Source organism: Leuciscus leuciscus (genome assembly GCF_965113295.1).
Source record: "Leuciscus leuciscus genome assembly, chromosome: 17".
Lineage (NCBI taxonomy): Eukaryota > Metazoa > Chordata > Actinopteri > Cypriniformes > Leuciscidae > Leuciscus > Leuciscus leuciscus.
In genome coordinates, this window is record NC_138741.1 from 7,231,194 (window position 1) to 7,254,290 (window position 23,097).

Below are 23,097 nucleotides of genomic sequence, written 5' to 3' on the forward strand. Positions count from 1 at the left end.
ACTTATATATTACATTGAGTGAGTGAGTGAGTGAGTGAGTGAACTTTCTAGACAACCAAATTATTTATGTGATTAGGAATTACTTCAGCATCATGTATACGGCCTACTTGGAGAAGTGAGGGCTGGCCAAACGCCTTGTTAAGGCTGTGTAAACTTATTTAATATGGATTAGAAGTTGACGCAAACACAAATGCGGTCTGTGTGTGTGCTACGGCAGCAGGGCAGTCATGAGGCCTGGCCATGGTGTCTAATCCTTGTTTAGGGTGTAGTGAGGCACAGCAGATTAGGTAGCCTGCTCCTCATGCCACCCACAGTTACAGACATCACATTCTCTGAGTTTGTATATCTCTTGCCCTCTATCTCCCTCTTTTTGTCTCTTTAACACACACCAGAAAATTTTCAATTTCTTAACAGGGCTTATAGATCACTGAAAAACACTGAAACAGAAAACATTTTACAAAAGAACACAAATCAACAGAAACTGAATTGATTTCTAGTGTTCCGGAACTTGACTTAATTAAAGTGGGAATAATTGAGCACACTTCAGTTGAAACAAGGGATTTCAGTGGTGTGTTATCAAATTTAGTTTGGGGAAAAAAGCATTCTTGCGATGTTAAAATTGGTGTGCAATGAAATAAAGACTAACAACTAAACTAAACAATAATACATGTTAAGTGGGGGTTAGAGAGAATATAAAGTACTGAACGTATACTTTGATTTGAAATGTAACAGCTTACAACATTTTTCTTCTCTTAAATATACATCTTGCATAGGGGTATAAAAATAGATCTAGTTCTTATATGGAAACATTTTTGTTTTTCACTGCTGATATAACAGCATACTACAATAAATATGATTAGTACTGTATGTTATTGTAATAAGTATAAAAAAAAAATGATAACGCTTTAATTTAAGGCATCATTAATGCTACATATTTTGTCATTTAAAGTAAGTAAATGCATATATGTGTGTGTGGTATTAAATTGCCTGTGGCCCATCACAGGGCCCATTTAGCAATCATCACATGACCCAAAGCCTGAGGGATCCATGCTGAACGTAATTACCGTAACTATTCTGATTTGTAAAAAGCATTCACGTGATCCTAGAACGCGTAATCACAACTTTAGACTCCGAATTTTCGGAGAGCTACGACTTCTACCACGCGACCACTGCAGATTTATTTTGGAGTTAATAGTGCAAGAGAAACGTATAAGTCCGAATCCGAGTATGTGAACAGCTCCAAGTACAGCATCACATATTGTCATCTCTTATTTACGGTAATTACTTCACGGCGTGAACACAGCGTTGCATAAAGCAACACACACAACTCCTAACTCATTTAATCCTACTTAATTTTAGTGCAAAAAATGCACAAGTGCCAGTAAGAATGTTTTCCGAGTACACTGCCTCAGTGTTGCCCATCTATAATAAAACAGCCTAGACACTAAGCTTTATTGATTTTACAACTTGATAAAGTGATTAAGAGAGCTCATGGGGTCCTTTTAAACACACCCCACTTATAGATTACAGGCTATGCTTCGCTACCCCTGACTGATAGTCAGGTTAAGAGAGAGAGAAAAAAGTATGTATGTTGGTGACTTTGCTGTACTGGCCCAGTGAGTAGATATCTGTTGTCTAGGTCTGGAGATGTTCAGTGGTATGTGTATGCGCACGAGTAGATGTGTGCAATTTGTGTGCTTGTGCCTCAGTACACGTGACTGTTTACATTGGATAGAGTTGGAATTCTCAAACCAACAAGATGCATGTGAAAAGGATAATTTGTTGGCAAACCACCTCCACTACATCGACATCACACAGATCTTATGGAGGTAGCATAATGGGTTTAGTCTGCTGAGGGCTACAGAGAATCACACACACTCTTCCCCCCCCCCCATCCAAATGTTCCACTCATTTACCAACACCTACGTTCTGTGGGTGGGCAGACATAGCTGAGAGACACAACTGTGACCACCCGGAAGCTGTTCGAGTCATGTGACAGTTAAACACTTTTTAAAGATGTTTATTTCAAATGCATAAAAAAATAAAATAAAAAAAAGCTCTGGAAAAATGTAAAAATATATTTTTTTAAGGTTTCCTTTGGCAGGAAAATATAACAGAATGACAAACATTTCTATTTGTATCCGTTTTAGATATACAAATTAATTTAATGTAAATATTAAGTATTAGAATATTGATCAATTTGAAACCAACCTGAATGGTCTTTATTATCACGTTGGCAAATTTTTCAATGGAATTATATATATATATACACACACACACACACACACACACAAAATGTGTGTGTGTTTGACTCTAGGCTTCTTTTTTTGTATAGAATGTAAGGCGGCAGCAAAGTAACTGGGAAATAATCAAGTTGACATAGGCGCCACCTCTCTCCAGCAGTTCTGAAAATGCTCTAAATATGAAGTACGTACGACACACGTGTGTGGCCACAGCAGTGATGGATGTGAGATGTGGAGGGAAGTGGTATTCTTAAAAGCCCTGGATTGAGTCCAAAATTAAGCATTAAAAACAGGCCCTGTACATAGTGCTGACTCGCCTCACTAACCTCACAGCCCTGCTAATGCCAAAGACAAATTAGGAAAGGCCTGATGGAAAACTTTGTGAAAAGAGTTCACAAAGTTTGTCTGTGTACTCCAAAATATGCAACGCAAGATCAAAAGAGGAAAATGAACAGGTGTTCACAACTAAAACATCGCGAAAATGTACAGTACTCATACATTACACAAAATATATACACTAAGAAATTCAACTTAATTTAACCAAGGGTTGTAACAAGTTCCTCTAACATTTACAGGAAGAATCTCCTTGCAAAAGCAACTTCTATGTTTATTGTGACTCAATAACACTATTTTGTCATCAAAAATCGAATCTAACGAAATCTAAAATTGTTGAACATTATATCAACACTAAAATAAGTTGTGTTGTGTCACTATGGATGAAATATTAAATACAAATTACAAACAATATTACTATTCATATTCTAGAAGGAGCAAAGAATCCTAATATATAAAAAAGATGACCCCCAAATAAAAACCTGGAAAGGAAAAGACAGCTCATCTGTTGTTGTTGTTTTGTTTAACAAAATCCTTTTCTTTTTGTGGTTTACAAATCGGTCCGTGGCTTCAATATTTCATTCGCACATCTGGTGTGGCGTTGAAACGGCCCTCGTCCCAATCCCGGAGTCTTCTGCACAGCATTCATTTCAGTCAGTACGGCACTGCCAATGTGTTTACACTTTAATCAAATCTGTCCTAAACCTGAAATAATCATTTAAACCAGTCTTAGGAATCAAATGAACAGATTCGAGTGATGTCAAGATTTTTTAGTCAATAAGGGCCTATTCGTCACACAAAGCTATTGCTGGCTAAAAAAGACGTGGAATATAGAGCATGAGTTGCATTACTCCTGTTATGATATGTTTATGGTGCTTATTTGCTTTTTGAAAGCTGCGGCCTCTATTAATTATATTTTCATGGAAAAGAGTGACCAGTGTAGTGTAAAAACAACCTTATTTTGTGTTTCACGAAAGAATGAAAGTCATACGGGTTTAGGAAGACATGAGGGTGAGTAAATAATGACAGATTTTTTTTTTTTTTTTGGTGAATTATCCCTTTAAGTCACTGTAGAGTGAAAGATTAAAAAGTAATAAATGCACATACAGTCCCAGTGGCGTGGGTGAGCGAGCGCAAGACGGCCCTGATGCCTGACAGTGATTGATGTTTATATATGGACTGCATCAGTAAGTTTGTGAAGGGCTGCAGGTAGCATTGGTCCGAGCTGCTAGGGGTCTGTTTAATTGAAACCTGTCGGAGCCCAGCTTTTTTTTCCCTTTCCCCCGCGTGCCTCACCTCATTCAGCTACGCTCGCTCTCCCAGCATCTCCCTGCCTTTTGTTCCTCAGACCTACCACCAGCCTGTTTATTTTCCTTCTCAAATTAATTTAACAGAAAGTAATTAAATCTTTGCTTCAACAACCAGCCGCACACAAGTAAATGCAGCGTGATGAAAAGGTGTGTGGAGGGAGGCAGCCGAAAATCAAGAGAAACTGGTGCCAAATGACTGCTGGAGGCTAAATATAATACTAAAGGTTGGAGTCGTAGGGGTTAGGGCTCCTTAATAAAGGAACTGCACAAGGTGGCAAAAAAACAAGTACAGGTCACATTGTTGTAGGCACAGGTTGTGGTCGGACCGATGGTTTGGGGTTTGTGCGTGCATATACAGTCAGCATTGTTTCAATCCGTGGAGTCATAATGCATTTGGCAGCTAGTGTGCGCAAGAAATTAGTTTTTATGAAAGTTCTTTGTTAAATAACAGCTGGTCATATTAACAAACAAACAAAGAAGAAATGAGACATGTTGATTACAATGTTGTTCTAAACAAAAGATTTTGCTATAAATGTATCCTATGTATATTGAGTTTCCTTATAATTTTACTGACACTATAATTGCATTATGATTCATTCACAATAAAGCCTTACAAACTTTTACATGCACTTAAAAAAACTCTACTAAAAGGACTAATTTCTGACTGAAGTCAGATTGAAAGTGTGGTTACATTTTTAAATCTAGTCATTCTAATCCATCTTATTTTGAACATGTTGTTTGTGCTGTGTGTCCCCTCTTGCCTTTGTCGCTTTGTGGTTTCCTTACATTAATTTTTCTTCCCCAAGCTGAGCGATCTCTCTCACCGTGATCTACTCAATCAGCCAAAATGCAACCAATGGTTGTCCGACTAGTGCCAACAGTAGACCACAAAAACTGGGCCGACAGACACTCAACGACGACCCGACATTGGCCGACACCGGACGGTTGGCTTGGTGTGTCATGCCTTTAATGATTCAGAAATCTTGCACATTTACAGAAAATAGCTTACAAACACATGGAAAAATAAGGTGGATAGGAATCTCTACGATTACGAACTTCGTGCGAGGGTGAAACAATTCCCCAAGATGGTCACGTGCATTTGACGTGCTGACCAACAGATTTGAAAGAGATTTGAAAGCATCGTTGCTCACATCGGTATACTGACAATTGACAGTGGACATTTTATGAAATTTGCATCTTCATACAGCATGCATACAAGTTACAATTAGCATGCAAGCCTGCACATGCTTCGAAAGACTGTGTTGTGTATTTCAATACATTTTTGTATCATGTACAGTACACTTTGCCCGAGAGATTGGGACTGAAAGTCATCTGCACCTCTAAACCTGCTGTAGCTCAAATGTACATGCAAGGAAACAGTGTTGGCTGCATGACTTTCTTCTATGGAACAAAAAAGAAGATATTCTAAGAAATGTCTCAGTGATTTTTGTTCAGAAATCAATGGTTACCGAAAATCTTTTTGTGTTTCACTGAAGAAAGAAATGTTTTTCCTTTAGAAGGTTTATTTAGCCTTGCAAAGGTGACTAGGGTCCAGTCATTAGTAGACGTCTAGAGGTTCGTTGAGAAGCTGTCTTGGTGGGTCTGAGGCATGAGTTTAGAGGTCTCGCTCGAGTTCAACAAGTGTCTTTGAACTACACTGTGGCGTTGATTCGGACAGCCACGGCAGGTATTTGCACAGCAAATATTTTAATCCCCAACTAATCACTTGGTTAGACCCCGCGTGTTAAGGGGGAGGGAGCTCGAGGAGGGTGTTAGCATGTTAGCTGGTGGCCTGGCACATTCCTCCTGTCAATGACGCCTTTGTTCTAAGGGGATTGTGGGAAGAGTCAAACATGGTGACCCCCGGAGAGGCACCCTGCAAACGCACCACCCTTCCCTCCTCCCACGACCCACCCCTAAACGCATGTCAGCAGCCTGACGGACCTGCGTGTGCTTCTAACGGCGCCATTGGTCATGTGATGTATTGATGAACGAATTATCTTACAATACACAGCCTGTCAATAGGATCATTTATGAGCACTTGGTTCTTAGTGCTAGATTGGATGCAACAAAACATTGCAACCTGCCAAACTTCACTGGGCCACCAGGCAACTTATCCAGCTCTTTTAAAAGCTGAAGTGTGCTCGTCTACACCGTGCATCTGGACATATCCTCCTGAGACCCAGAAAAAAAAAACGTTTTTTTCATGTCATCACATTGTTTAGAGCATAAGAAACAAATGGTAAAAAAAACATTTTGGAAAAATTATATTTTATTCATACGTTATGCTATGTCCTCTGTAGTGGACACCAGGACTAAGTTGTTAAAAAAAAAAAAAAATGACATGAAATTATATGTATAGGCAAAAACAATGGGATTTTTTTTTTAACCAAAATTTGTATAAAGATGATTCTCAACTATGGTATGAAAGATATATAACGGAATGAATTGGTACACCATTTTACTTTATGCAATATGTGGGTAAAATGGCCATACATTAATATTCCCATTCAATGCAATGTATCTATACACTGTATCTAATTTGCACATTAATATGTTCTTGGAGCAACATTTAATGAAAAAAGAAAGAGTAATAATTGGCAACATTTTTATAATAATATCTAATATTTCATAGGAATATTGATGTATAATTTATTTCCATATTCTCTTGTTGTGTCTCACAAAATGCCTGATAAACATGATTTAAGTCCTGATGTCCTCTACTGTGGACATGTATGAAATCAATGCCCTGTTCTGTAACAGAAAGTCATTTTTTTATTTGAAACCCCATAACATTTTCCTGAGATGTTGGTTTATGAAATACAATTTGAAAAGTAGTCTGATTTAAATTATAATTACAATATATTATCATATTTCCTACATTTGATCACTAAATTAATGTCAGACATTTTTAAAGACCAAGGAGAAGTTGTTTTCATGGTGAAACCTCCAAACATTTGGTATCTCTGAAAAGCCCTGAATGTGCTCTTTACAGGACACCCAGGTGACATGTGACATGTATGATGTCAGAGAAATTCACTAAAATACAATGTCCACTACAGTGGACAAAAGTCTATTCCTGGGTCCCAGGAGCCAGTTATAATGTTTTTATCCTCATTTGATGAATTATTCTTGAAATAATCAATAGAAAATGTACACAAACATATCTATTTATATACTGTAAAAAATAAAAAATGTCAGTCAAAATGAGATGTAAAAAGTGTAAAGTGGATTTCAAAGTGGAAACTTAATCATTTATTAGTTCTGTATGTACTGGGACTGTTTAATCAGAAGATTAATTTTCCTGTGTTTTACACACCAGCACATGTACGCTAACAAGTAATGTAGAAACTCAAGTGGCTATTGCACTTTTTCCAAGTAAATTCAGACTTTCTAAGTGGGATGGAAATGCATCATAAATAAGAAACTGGAGATATAAATGAGAAAGATGACCAGAAGATGTAGTGAACAATCCCGAAGACTGAGAGATGAAAATAAAAGATATTTCCTACAAAAGGAATTAATTTGTCTGTAGAAATTAAGATAGAATAGCGTGAATTGAGTAATGATACCATTAAATATAATAAGAAGAGATATTAAGGCAAAAGAGTCTCCATCTGCACCTCATTGAGACCAAGAAGAATATGCCAGAGCAGGGTGCCAGATCACAGCCCACTAACTGATGGAGTGGCCCATGAAGACAGCACTGTGGCAGTAGATATGCTTCTGAGAGAGGTTTAAAGAGTGGAACTGATTGTGCATGTCTCATTCGAGCTCTTCACAGCCCTTGCCCAGGGGGCTTGGCTTTCAAAGCTGGGTGACGTGAGTGTACACACACACACACATAGAGAGAAACACACTCCATTGACAAAGCTCCTTGCTCTCTTTCTCTCAATATATGAGCTCACAATTCATTTCATAGAGGTAGTCCAAAAATGTGCTCATGATTCCTATTTCCTCCACCGGTGCTTCCTGTTTCCTGTTTCTATGTAAATGCTTTAGCATGCTTTGGATCAGTGGTTCTCAGTTAGTTTTGCATCAGGACCTTCATATCACATCAAGTGATGACATAAAGTACCAACATTTTAAATAAAACTAATATCTCCTTAAAGTTCTTTTCGTCTGTATTGTGACATACATCCGATTATTGAGAAGGAAAAATGTAGGGTGTGGACTTCTGTCAGTCAGTTGTTGATTGGATGGAGTCAGACCTTAATGTGAGCTTTCAGTTCATTGTAAGAACGGGGTGAGGTTTGTGCAGATGAAAGGATTGGAGAAGTCTGGCATACATCACCGAAGTGTGTTTTCACTACAAGGTAAAAAAAAGTAAACATTGAGAAATGCATGGATTAATTATTTACAATCAGATCAATATCATGCAAAAAAAAAACAAAAAAACATAATAATGATTATGTATATATATCAAATATATATATATATATATATATATATATAAATGGTGAATTTCCATTCCATGCCGGCTTTAAATGTATAAATATTACCATGAATAGGCCTGACAGAAATGCAAAAAATGTAAAGATGACATGCTGAATAAAAAAAAGACAATTTTATTCATGCATACACAACAACAGAAGTATATATTATATTATATTATCTTATATCACTTTCTTCATATTACGCTTGTGTATTTTATGATTGTTCTCAATCTATATTTAGACATTGTTCCCGATGAAGGCTTCTTTTTTTTTTTAAGAATATGTGGCATAATTGGATCTGGATCAGGGAACATAATGAAACAAAACCCATATGCAATGAAATAATTGTAAATGTGTTTGATTTTAATATACAACACCACTATCAATTGTACAGAAGACGAGAGAGTCTGCGAATCGGGCTCTGGATTGAGATCTCTGGCCCGTCCCCTGCTGACACTCATGCAGGCAGATCACAGGCTCATCATGTCGCCTGTGTTTGCCCAGAGCCTCCTTCATCAAATGACACGTTTGCCACACGTTTATCTTTATCAGATCTGCCGAGAACCAGAGATGAGAGACGGCGAGGGGGAGCGGAGGACGAGAGCTATTGCCTCTCTCGCAACTCTCTCTTTGTACCCGCCATCGCCTGGGGGCCAATTACCTTCTCCTCTGACAGGAGCACCCCCCCCCCCCCTCCTCCTCCTCCTCTCTACCGCTCTCCCTCGCTCTCCTGCGCTACAACTCCAGCAACATCTGCCCCTGAATATGCAATCAGCTTGTCAAGGAATCAAGGAAACATATATACATACAAATGTAGCGGCAGGTGTAAAGCTAATATTTACTGACATCAGATCTGTCTCTTACTCGCCTCTCATCTGAAGCTGGAGGAAGAGACTGATCCCGAACTCCACCAGGACTGCTATTCCTGAACCTGATGTCAAAACCATCTTATCCTCGATCCTCTTATGGCTGCACTATATTATTGACTATTTAAAGTCGGCATAAAACGAAAGTTGCGATTATCTTTTCTTCCTTATTGTGATATATATATATATTACAGTGAAACTGCTTCTGGAATGAGAAAAATGCAGGCATTTTTTTAGGATTTGATTTCATCCTTTGGGAATTGATTGGATCATAGGAAGTTGGACATGGCCAACTAAATGGGTGCAGATCTGAATGCAGTCAGGAAATATATATACATGCTGTTTTTCAATTATTTTAAAGGTGTAGTGTGTGGAACATCTTATAGACACGTTTTTGATTAAGGATTACAAAGGCATATGAATAAAATAAAAAAGATACATGACAGATAAATTATTTATAATAAGCACTACACTATTCTGCAAAAAAAAGTCAATTTTGATTTCATGGCAACTTTAAAATATTTAACTGCTAAGGCGAGCATCACTATTACTATTTTTCATACTTTTTGGTTTAGTATAATAATAACCCTAAGTATTACGTGCCCTTGAAGATTTTTATTTTTTAAACATGGCAGAGAACAAGGCTGTGTCTGAAATCAAATACTTCCCTACAATATACTATGCGAAAAACTGTACGCCAACAGAGAAACATAGGCGAAAAGTACCCGGATGACCAACTACTTCCGGCGAGATTCTGATGACGTACTACATTCGCCATGTTGTCATTATCATGTGACCTGCCGGCATCAGTTGCATCGCACTATCATTCATAAATCCTCTCCCGTGGCCTCATGGGATAGTAAAGTGTCTATCGTATGAACACTTCAGAATCTCACCAGAAGTAGTAGGTCATCCGGGTACTTTTTGCCTACTGTTTTATGAGTACTGAGATACAGGCAGGTGATTTTGATCAGGGTTGGAGCGATACTCTTCAGGAAAGTGGACCTTGAAGGCCAGAATTTCATAGTACATAACTCATCCCACACCGTTTGTGCTGAAATATATCTCAAATGGTGCGACTTGTTGAGCAAAGTTGAGTTAGCCTTGTATTGATTTGAGTTCTAGAGACCAGAATATCACAGAAACTAGGGATGGACTTGTCTTTGACAAGTAAGCAATCACTTAGACCCCACCAAAAAACACCCTAGCAACAACAACTGCATAGCAACACACTAAGCACTGATTAAAGTCAGTTTCATACAGTATTTCTAACCCTTTCAAAAATAATTTAAAGGTCCTTCATATCAGTAATTTTTAACATGTAAGGTTATTGAGTTGACTATATTGTTATTTGGAGATTTAAAAGTCCTTCATGTCACAATATGTGTTCTTCTGATCAGTGTATTAAGTATTATCTATTAATAGTGGATAAGAAAAGCCCTCCAGGGTTCTTTGAGACTCTAATTTATAGGTTTTCTGGGGGGCGGACATACAACTTGATAAGGTCCTCTTCTGAAATAAATTGAGCTTAAAACATTCTCTTATAGCATCACAGTAAATGATAAAGGTCCTCCTATATCATCACAGGAACTTAAAACAGTTCTCAGTGTTCATTTCTACACAGTTCTTCGTTTAAGTCCGATTTTTTTTTTTAAACATTATGAGAATACTTAAATTTAGTCAATATTATATTATGTCATATTCATATTTTTTTTTACATTTTACTCTAACCCCCCCCCCCCCCCCCCCCCCAACTTTAGATGAAAAAAAGATTAGTTAACAAGAAAGTGCAAAATGTAACCAATGTTGTATGTATATCAACGTTTAACAAAAACTATGTGAAAAATGTCCTAGTTGTGAAAACCTGAGCTCCTTAAATAAAATATTCATTGTCTCTGTCTATTCCCAATCACAATGACTTACATATTCCGACTAACACATAACTACCATGTGAGTTCACTCGTGCATTTATCATTAACAGGTTCATTCACTGTTCAAGTGGGTAGTTAGAATTAGTACAGAAATGTAATAATTAAATGTAAAAATAAAATATTGCAAATTCTTCACTGTATGATTCATTTATTCTTATTAAAGCTAAAAAAAAAAGTTATTCAGTAAGTTATTTTCTCTTTTATTTGATTCATATTAATGACAGAGCAGCAGGTTTATTAGGCTGCTGTCACTTTAAGACCGAACGCACGGATCCTTTATACTGATACACATCCGGTTTACATCCCAAATGTTTACTTTCACTTGAGACACAACCGAATGTGTTTACATGAATACTCCACAAGATGGGCACTTTAACATAATTGTGTGTGTATTCGACCATTCAAGCGCAATAAGACGTGAAAGAGAACTGAATTCGCGATCACATGCGGAGAGACGCGGCTTTCTGTGCACAGTATTGAGTAAATATTCCCTGCTTATTGTGCTTAACATCGAGAACGCCTCAAATTTATGATCGTCTTCTTTCTTTCTGTATTTCTGTGTGTGCACTTTGGCAGAGTTCCAGTCAGCATGACATTTTTTAGGATATATTGCACTTTTTTTTAACAGAGAACGTCCCGCTCTTTATATTCTCATTCATGCATTTCATCACTCGACGATATAGCAAATTCTCTAACGATAGACATATTATACCACGGTAACGATGGAACGTTAAACCTAATCTGTAAACTCTGAAAACCGGTCATTGATTTGGAAAACAAAAAGTTTCATTAATACTGGATGCTCTGCGAGCAGTGAGGAGCAACACAATGTTTTCGAGCTTGTAGCTTTTTCCAGCTGTCAGAATGAAACTGAAGAGCAAAAAGAGATAGACACAGACATAGATGCAGATTATCCTCTCTCTCGTTTTACATCCAGAGATTGCAGAAGCATCAGCACCTCAGAGAGCGAGAGAGAGAAAGAGAGAGAGAGATGGAAAGAGGGAGGACTGGGATGACAGGAACAGGCTGCGTTTTGACGGCTGTCTCTTTTATGCGACCCGTCACAATCTCATCCTGCTTCAAGATTAGAGAAACAGAGAGACGAGAGATGGGAAGAAACAGAGAATTCTATTCTTGTAAAGTGTGTGAAGTTTAGGGACAAGTGAAGAAGACACACAAGGACATGAGCAGAATGATACACCGAACTAAAGCCACAGGAGTAGCAGAAGACGAGAGACGGGAGAGACGCCGAAACACTGAGAGAGAGAGGAAGAGAGGGAGAGAGCAGATATAGAAAGAAAGCATTTGCATAATGTCCTCCACCACAGTCGGACCCCGAGGCTAGCCGCTCAGGATAACAGAGGGCCAATACTCTTAATTCAATCTCGTTATTTTTTCTAATACTTGAGAAATTAATAATTCTGGCCCCCGCCTCCGCAAACCACCATGAGCGCTGAGCATCACAGAGCTGCCTAAGTTTGTAACTTTAACCCAAGCAATTGATGTGGGGAGGCCCTTCAGGCAGACCTACTAATGAATGGATCGCATGTGAGAGAGGGAAGTTAAAAGATGGTCTTTTATAAAGTAATTTAAGAAAATCCTGTTAGCTGGATCAAGTACAAGAGTTTAATTTCTCAAAATGGGGGAATATGTGAAGGCTTTTTTCCCCATGTCTCCTTCAGACTCGGGAGATATGCTGTATAATGCGCACACACAACACACGCACACAATGCAAACGCACACAGACACAGTTTTAGTAAATAGCAAAGTGGGTGAGTGTTAATGTGTGTGGATGTGTGTGGATAGTGTGCGTAGAAATGAAACCACTTAGTCTAGTAAACATTGGATAAGTTACGGGAAGTCAAAGCATACACAGACAGATATTAATCAGATCAGATTCACCATACTTCATACAGCATCTGTAGGACACACACCTTCTCTCTCTCTCACACACACACATTGGATTTTCATGTTTTATGGGGACTTTCCATAGACTTGATTTTTATATTGTACAAACTGTATATTCTATCCCCCTACACTAACCCTACCCCTAAACGGACCCATCACAGAAAACTTTCTGCATTTTTACATTTTCAAAAAACATCACTTAGTGTGAATTATAAGCTGTTTTCCTCATGGACAAGGATTTCGGATATTGCCATCTTTGTGGGGACATTTTTTCCCCATAATATAGGGTTTACCAGGACCAAACACACACACAAGCACACACACACAAGCACACACACACACGCACACGCACGCACACACACACACACACACACACACACACACACACACACACACACACACTCACACACACACACACACACACACAGAAAAGTTTCTCATTCTATGTTTTCCTTTATCAGGGATTTTTTATCCCATTGTTCTTTGACAAAAAAAAAAAAAAAAAAAAAATCATCCTACATAAATAAATACACAATTATTAATTTATTTAATAATTGTATAAATTATAATTTAGTTATTTCTTAATTTATAATATTTATAACAATTACTGTTATTTATATTACCTACTATTTATATTATCTACTATTATTTAATGATATTGGTATTAATTCCATTGTTCTTTGACCAAAGATCATCCTGAATAAATAAATAAGCATGCAATATTAATTATAATAATAATTATAATGTGATTGTTTTATAATATATAATAATTATTTATATTGGCTACTATTATTTAATAATTACTATATTATATTAGGTTTTAATTCTATTGTTCTTTGACCAATGATTATCCTAGATAAATAAATATGCAATATTAATTATAATCTGTTATAAAATAATACACCACATTATTATAATTATTGTTTTTTTTGTGTGTGTATTGTTTATTATTACTTAATGATTATTATATTATTTCAGATCATTCCATTGTTGTTTGACCAAACATCATGATACATAAATAACAAATAAATAAAACTGCAATAATAACTACAATAATAATGTATATTGTTATTATTACTGCAGACTATTATTTAAAATATTACTATATTAGAAATTATCCTGCTCTTTTCTGGCCACAACATTAAACTGATAACTTTGAATAACTGATTATTCAAATGTTTTAAAATATAATTCTACATTTTATTATTCAAACTGCAGTGAACTTAAAATTGATAAATATGTCACAACAAAAAATTCCGTTTGAACGATTGACCTTTTGTTTGAATGTTTGGACTGTAAATGTTTGACCTTCTGTTTGAATGTTTGGACTGTAAATGTTTGACCTTCTCTTCGCACATAATGATATCATACAAAATTACAAAAGTTTTCACTGAATGAAAACAAGAGTTTGGCATATGACATTTTTTGCAATGCACTGGAAAAGGCAGTTGAAAATATATACACAGGAAAATGAAGGTCAGACACTATTATATATTGTAACATTATTATATTATGACTTAATAAAAAATAAATTAAAAATGTGTGTTCATTATGTTCAAATTGACAGCTTTTTTTATTTTTGAATGCTTCCTGTTTTTCATGCTATAAAGTAGCCTGCGAATTATTTCCAATGGTTACAATTTTGTTGTAAATCGTAATTCTTCTGTCAGTTTTATTTGCAGGTGTCATATGACATTCTACGTCGCTATCGCAAATGCCTCATTAATTAAGTTAATGCTAATTTAGCCTTTCTCCTTGTCTCTCTCTCATCTGTGCCTTGGGACGCATCTTTAGAACTGGAGGGCAATTGAGAGATACTGAAGTGGCTGGATGGCAAGGACTGACTTTGGTACACACACACACACACACACACACACACACACACACACACACACACACACACACACAGTTATCCTCACTCCTGGCAGACATACACAAACATTCCCAATTTCTAATCTCTCTCTCTCTCTCTAATCTAATTTTCATCATTCTCTCCCTTACTCTTTCTCTCTCTCCTCAATGCCAGCCAACTCTCTTTTTCTAAATTCTCTCTCCTCTCAGCTCTCTTTCTATCTCCCATTTCCCTTTTTGTTCTCTCTCTCTCTCCCTCTCTTTTCCTCTCCTCTCTCTGCATCTCTTACAAAGGCAGCAGGCAGTTTGCCTCCCCTGAAAATGAGGCCACGCACGGCAAGTATGCAAATGAAAGCAGTGCTGCTGGATTAGAATGGGACACCATATACCCTAAATCATGATTGTCAATCATGGCGAGGGATTAAGGGATACGGGCTTATAGACCTAAAAAAGCAACACTTCCCCCCCGGGCGCACTTCCATTGTGAAAGAGGGAGTGTGGGAGAGAGGGCTTGTTGGGGGGCTGCTTTAGTGCACTACTGCCCTCTGCCTTTCCATCGGGTTTACTGCAGGCTCAGAGCCCAGCAGCTCAGTGGTTCCTGAAGAACCTTAACATATCACACATATTGTTTTATTTTGAGACCAATGAAACACATTATACAGGAAATTAAAAATAAGAGTGCATTTGCTTTTGGCAGTGGATGCGAAGTGATCATTTTAAAGACACTTCAGTGCAATAGTCATAATGATATGACATTATATTATAACAGTATCATATATATATATATATATATATATGCAATTATTTCATATATATATATATATGAAATAATTGCAAATTGCAATTATATGTAAAATGAACTTATCCTATTCATTTATGAAATAACAAAATATCCACTGTCAGGACGGATCATAAAACAAAGTGCTATTTTAGATTTAAAAAGCTGTAAATTTTTATGTAAAAAGTCACTAATTTGAAAAAGTTAATAATGAAATGAACAACAAAGTAACATTACTTAGAAAAAGTGGCAGGTGTATTATTTTGCACTTACACACTAAGAATGAATGCACAGATGATTTAACATGCAGGATCATATTGTTTTGTTTCGTCCATTTCTATGGTTATCAGCGTCAATCACATTTAAATATGGTTGTTTAATCCAGAAACTTTCGATGTGTAGTTGGCAGCATGAAAAATATATAGGCATTATACAGAAAGCAAGCAAAGATCGCCGCCATTATAATCACTGAAGCTGTCAATTACTACAGTTAAATGCAATGCACACAAAGCTGCAAACTCACGTTTTAATCAATGAAGTCGTCTACGCTGTGCAATGAATCTCTTATTGACATTGTGTTTATACTTTGTTGGTTATAATGAAAGGATTCGCGAGCATACAGAACTTGTGCTGAACAAAAACTCCAGTGTTGCCTCATCTGCAGATTCTGACTAACTTAAACATCTGATTGGCCGCTGTGTTCACGCGCTCAAAAGATATGTCTGTGATTGGCTACAAAGCTCAACACTGCAAAAACACGTGAACAGAAACATCAGACGCTCTTCAGTCTTCAACAAACACTCACGGGAGCGTTTTAAAGCAGCAGCCGGGTACCATTGCTGCAGAAGTATCGTCGCATTTAATTTTGGCCGATACGATAACTGATAATTGTTAATATTTGAAAGCCGATAACCGATATATTAGCCGATAAATCGAAATCAAATTTTCTATAATTTTTGAGAGACTGATTACAAAAAATAAAAGTCACCGTTAAAATCCATGTCCAAAGCACACAATTAATAATGATGTTTTCATGATAATCGTATGTAGCCGATATGACAGACTTGTGCTGCTCGTGTTGCACTTTACTGTATTTTCCTTTTATGAAGGGATTCCAATCATATTTCAAGCAATTCAAAACCATCATGGCGAACCGTGCACATCTAAAGTGTCTCAGCTGAAGGAAATAATCCATTATTACAAATACACATATAACACAATACATTGGCTATAACTATAACATTAATGATACCGATACCGATATGGTGGCCGATATATTGTGCATCCCTACATTAAATGATCAAATAAATCTTCAGCGTGGCCAAAGACTAATTTTGAAGGCCACCAAAATATTTTTCAATGCAGGAAAAACTAGTGAAAAATCAATATAGAGGTTATTGCATAATTCATTTTATTGATGCTTATTAGATGGTTTTGCATATTTGAAAAAAAAAAAATATGAATGACTAGAGTCATATATACAGAAATGTAATCACAAATATTATTATTTTATTTTAAAGAATCATATAATCAAAACTAACAGTTTCTGATTTGTTGATTTGTTAAATAGACAGAATTTTGGCATGAAAACTCTCAGACAACACACACAAAATAAGATATTGTAAGAAATAAATCCAAATTACACACCAACCTTACCCAAGGTTCATACCTGTATTCTGCTGGATTTTTACATATCCATTGTGTCCCTCACTTAGCATGGCACCAGTGATTCTGGGGGCTTGGCATGGCATAAAGGGTGCAGAGGTGGGTAAAAACAGAGGGCAACATCTGCTTCACAACAGGAGACAGGGCTGCCGCCGTATTACATCTGCACACACACACACACACACACACACACACACACACACACACACACACACACACACACACACACACACACACACACACACACACACACACACACACACACACACACACACACACACACACACACACACACACAAAAACCTCATGAACACAAAAAGACTGCAGAAAAAATGCAACAGAAATGAAACCCTACTGTAATCCAATCTGAGCTCCAAAAAATGTGAAAGAAAATTCATATCAAATACTCAAATGAAATTCATATTAAATACTGTGTTAATTTTAAATGCACTGTACAGTGTGACTGAAGCTCGAATACTGTACAAGAGCTTCACCTCAATATACCAACAAACAAACACATAAAGACTAATTGATACGAGTCTATCGACAGGCATAAGAGCAAAGGGCTAATCGTTCAGCATCATTAGGTGAAGATTTAGCTTAAAAGCTTTGAGCTGGCATTAAGCAAAGCTGCTGTTGACATGGATTGAGTGCTGTAATGCTGTATTGTCACTGCTCCAGGAGGCAGAGAGGGCGATTTGAGAGAGTGATGCGCTCAAGCTGGGATTTGTGGGCTGCCATAACACTGGAGGGCACTGGAGGCAGCGTGGACCGAAGGAGTTGTGGGAGCTCTAATAACACTGCGAACAATACTGGATTTACTATCTAATAACTACTGTAATTAAATGTGTGGGTAGGCTCCTGTAACCACAAGCTACAGTAAAGTTGTAAGAACTTTGCTTAAAAAAAAACAGTTGTGCACGATCGAAATGCTTTCTGCCCTCTGAGTCATAGTTTGTACTTTTTAGCAAGTATAAAAGGCCTTTTAGTAATTCTGTCCCCTTCATGTCGTTCTGATTTTGTTGTGAAATCTTTAATGATTTTGATAAAGTAAACATGAGAAAAACTTTTATATTGTGGGTAATATTTCAAGATGAACATGTACTGGACTGAAGCAACTTAGGTCACTTGTTTACCTGAAAAAATCATATTAAAATGCAAGTATTAAATATGATACATCAGGAGGAACTTTTATACGTGTTCATCGTTGTATTGCAATATGTTTCGCCCACCAATGATAAAACAACAATTTTGTTCATATAACCAAGCAATTAAATATAATCTTAAGACATATAATCATAAACTGAAATGTATGCATTTTATGTGGTCTGTTATGCTGTTATAGAAATCTCACTGATTTATATTACAAGCTATTAGAATTTCATCTTACTTTTGGCAATATAAATATTAGCAGCTACATCAAATTGCATATTTTTTGCGAATGACAGAAATCCACTCATATCTACTCAACTGCTGATAAATTCCCACCCTGAATGTTTTCTTGTCTCGAGACGTTGTTTCACTCAGATATATACGTCACAATAGGGAAGAAAAGACAAATGTTTCATACCGACTTTGAAGCCTGATGTATCAAAAATTATACAAACATAAAACATATAATTTTTTTTATGTTTTTCCTTTATATTTTGTCTCAATGTTGAATTAATGATTCATTTGTTTTTACTATTATTTCATTTCAGGCTTGACAGGTTTAAATAAGGAATGCAACTGTTGACATTGAAACATTAGAAACAGTGCCGTAATCAGAAAATGTTTCCTTACCTTTCCAAAAAAGGTGAAAAAGCTAATTATCTCATTCACATGAGACCCAGCAGCTCATTTTTGTTCTTTGTATATGACATCCATTTTTAGTGAATTTCTCTGAGACCATATGCTAAAGGACATCCTGATTGTCAGCGACTAGATGTTGGGGTTTGGCTGTAACTTAATAAAAAAAATGTATAGTTGCTTTATATAAAAAAAGAGAGCAGTAGGTATATTATTTCACAACTACCATTGGTATTTTATACTTACATGTAAATAAAACTTTTATGAGTGTTCAAAGCACAGTATGATTTTAGTATACAAGAAACATTTAATGTGACAATGTCCTCTGCAGGGAATATCAGAACTGCAAGGTTTTTTTTTTTTTTTTTTTTTACATAATGTGTAAATTAGATGGTGTGTATATTGTTGGTTTAACAGCCTAAACCATCGAGCAAATGCAAATATATTTAATTTGGTTCATATAGGCTATATTTAATGCATTATAAGAGTATAATTAGGCTATGTGTCAAAGATCTGAAAAACATGTTAATTTAACTACATCAAATTCCTAAATTAATATGTACACTTTCGTTTATCTTCGGAACACAAATGAAGATCTTCTTTACGAAATCTGAGAGCGTACTCTTGACAGCTACGCAACTACTATTTTGACGCTTCAAAAAGTTCATAAAGAGATCGTAAAACTATATGAATTGATCAGTTTAGTCTACATTTTCTAAAGAGACTCAATCACTTTATATGATGAAGTTTTAATTTAGTCTTTTATTCATTTCACATATAAAAATTGATCAGCGAATATAGACAGAAGCTCAACCAAACTTGCTTGATGCATGAGAACAACCCTCATTGGTTCTTGCAGAAGCTCAAACGTGCTGCGTAACACACGAATGAACCTCATTGGTTCTGGCACATCACGCAAACATGCAAGCTGAATTATTAATAGCTAATATATAATTAGATGAAGGATCAAGTATCTTCAGAAATTACGATCTCTTTATTAACTTTTTGAAGCATCAAAGTGGTAATAGCTTTCATATTTCATCCAAAAAGATCTTCATTTGGAGATGAACAAAATTACGATTTTAAAACGGTGAGAATGACTTTATGGCATAAATTGACAAAAATCTGTTTATGGGTGAACTACAATTGAATGCCTTAGCACTGTGTTTTTATTGAATACTATAAAACCGTAATGTAGCAAAAGTAAAAAAAAAAAAAAACCTAAATGCAAAAATAAAATAAAAAACGTGTCTCGAAACTGTTAAACATTTAGTGTTAATAGAGAGCATGATTAGGTCCTTGGAAGTTTTTTTTTATTATTATTATTGTATTTTTTAATTATTATTTAAGTGCATTGTTTCAAAATGTCAGAAAAAAAGTAAAGTTGAACTTTTAACATCTTTTGGATGATCCACCACAACTGGAGAAAGATCATCATTCCACATGAGGATACGTCTGTAAGTGTGAACGTGTTCCTTCCCGAAAACAAACCTTACCTTTTCAGATATGTGTCAGAGTGAAATGGTAAAATGCTGAGCTCTAATGAGCAGACTGAGGAAAGGGTGAGCAGAGGCTTTATCCAGCGTTCAGTGTGTTGACAGCACCGCTAATCCTCGCCACCTGCTCAAACACACACAGGCCTCCATAAACAACAGCAGCGTCCGCGTTGCGTTCACACACTCGCCCTGAGTCAGCCGTTCCCGCGGGATCCGTCTCTCAACGGTTATCGTGCCCCTCCGCTTCCCGCGCTACGAGCGAAGCGTTAATCGCCATGCAAAACAAATAGTTCTCAAATGTTTGGAAAAGGCCACGCTGTTTGCACCAGGGCCTAACAAAATAATTTTAACAAGGTATCCAGTTGTGATTAGGGCTGAGAGAATTGAATTTCCCTGGCAGTGATCATATTCATATTAGCCTAATTAATAGTGCTGTTTAACTTTGCCTGTTTACCATTGTAGAAATGGCACACTGTGGTGGAAACAGAAGCTCAGTTCAGCTCTGAAGCGTTTCTATCTCTCTCGGCCTTCCCTGGCCGTGACGACCGCACACATCTTAAACACTGCTGGGTGGTTAAGCTTTGCAGTTTTCTCCCATTTTGTCTTTTAAGTCGCGGGAATAATTTTCCTCCTTTGGGAAGATATTACCCTAAACCTTCATGGTTAAGAATACACGATGAGTCCTTGAGAAGAGTCTATTTTTTTCAAAGACCTATGGAGTCTGTTTGAAGAAGAACATCTAAATATATAAAACTCATTAACTTTATTGATTATTGGCTACACTTAGTGCAAACTCTTAAAGGGTTTCAAAACATGGTTTCACAGTGATGCCATATAAGAATCTTTCAGTGATTAGTTCTTAAAATAACCATTTTTTTTCTAAAAGAGTTAGTTCACCCAAAATGAAAATGATAATTTACTCTCCCTCAAGCTGTCCTAGGTGTATATGACTTTCTTCTTTCAGCCAAACACAATCGGGGTTATAGGCCTATTAAAAAATAGCCTGGCTCTTCCCAGCTTTATAATGGGAGTGAATGGTACCTTTTTTTTTAAGCATTAAAATGCGCATCCATCCATCCATCATAAAAGTAATCCATATGGCTCCAGGGGGTTAATAAAGACCTTCTGAAGCGAAGTGATGCGTTTTTGTAAGAAAAATATCCGTATTTATAACTTTATAAACTCACTGGCTTCCAGTTCAGCATGCGTCGGGTCAGAGGTCACTCTTCCGCCGGAACTCGACTCGAGTACGGCCATTACCGGAAGCCAGAGATTATGGTTTATAAAGTTATAAATATGGATATTTTCAGAAGGCCTTTATTAACCCCCTGGAGCCGTATGGATTACTTTTATGATGGATGGATGGATCAGGATGCACTTTTTTGGGGGCTTCAAAATCTAAGGTACCATTCACTCCTATTATAAAGGATATTTTTTATTTTTACCGAATGTGTTTGGCTAAAAGAAGAAAGTCAATTACACCTGTTGGCTTGAGGGAGAGTAAATTGTGAGATCATTTTAATTCCAATTTTTATTTTAATGTAATAATTTTTGGGTGAACTATACCTTTAATGTGAGAACATTTTAATAATTGAAAGAACCTTTTTTCAAGATAAAGAACCCTTTGAGCAATATAAAGGTTCTATTCACGGAACTTCCCATCAATGCCAATAAAGAACCTTTATTTTCAAGAGTGCATGTTTTTCACTTGACAGTGACACTACACCAAGTAAAGGTTCTAACGACATTCAGGGAACCTTTCCATTCCCCAAAAGATTCTTTATGGTGAAAAAAAAAAGTTATTTAGATTATTGAAATGTTCTTCACACTTGGTTCTTTTAAGAACTTTTCACTGAAAGGTTCTTTGGGGAACCCAAAATGTTTCTTTAATGGCATCACAATGAAAACACCCTTTTTAGAACCTTTATTTTTAAGAGTGAAGGTGACTATAGTGGAACAATAATATTAACATGAAATATGAGATATTATAGTGAATTTCATGTAATTTTCAGTACTTTAATTACTGTTTTATTCATACTGTGAACGTGAATGTGTGAACACTCCCTCATAGTATCTGTGTATAGAATGTGATGTAAATCATTTTTTTAATTCATGTTTTTATTCTAAATTTAAAATACGGAGGGGAAATATTTCTATAAAAAGTCCAATTGATTACCAATTATGACAATATTCCCAGAAAAACATGCCTGGAATAATTTGAAGCTAAGTAGAGAAAAATCAGCCAGTTTATCATTTTAGAAATGAGTGCATAGCACCTGTGGGACGCTGCAAAAATGGCAACATCTGCTTAAACCAAAGTAGTGAAATGATTTAAAATTCACCCTTATGCGTACTTGATTATGGTAATGTTATTTATTTATTTTTAACCTATAACATTTTCAGTTTAATAATAGTTTGGATCATATTTTATTAAATAAATAAACACTTGATCAGGACAGAAATATGTAGGCTACTGCATATTAGTAATGAGT

The 23,097-nt window shown here is 36.3% G+C and overlaps 1 long non-coding RNA gene across 1 annotated transcript in view; it reads left to right on the top strand.

Moving 5' to 3' along the window:
• The window catches only part of LOC309479732, a 193,993-nt gene that overhangs the window by 124,918 nt on the left and 45,978 nt on the right, over positions 1 to 23,097 (top strand). The window lies entirely within an intron of this gene.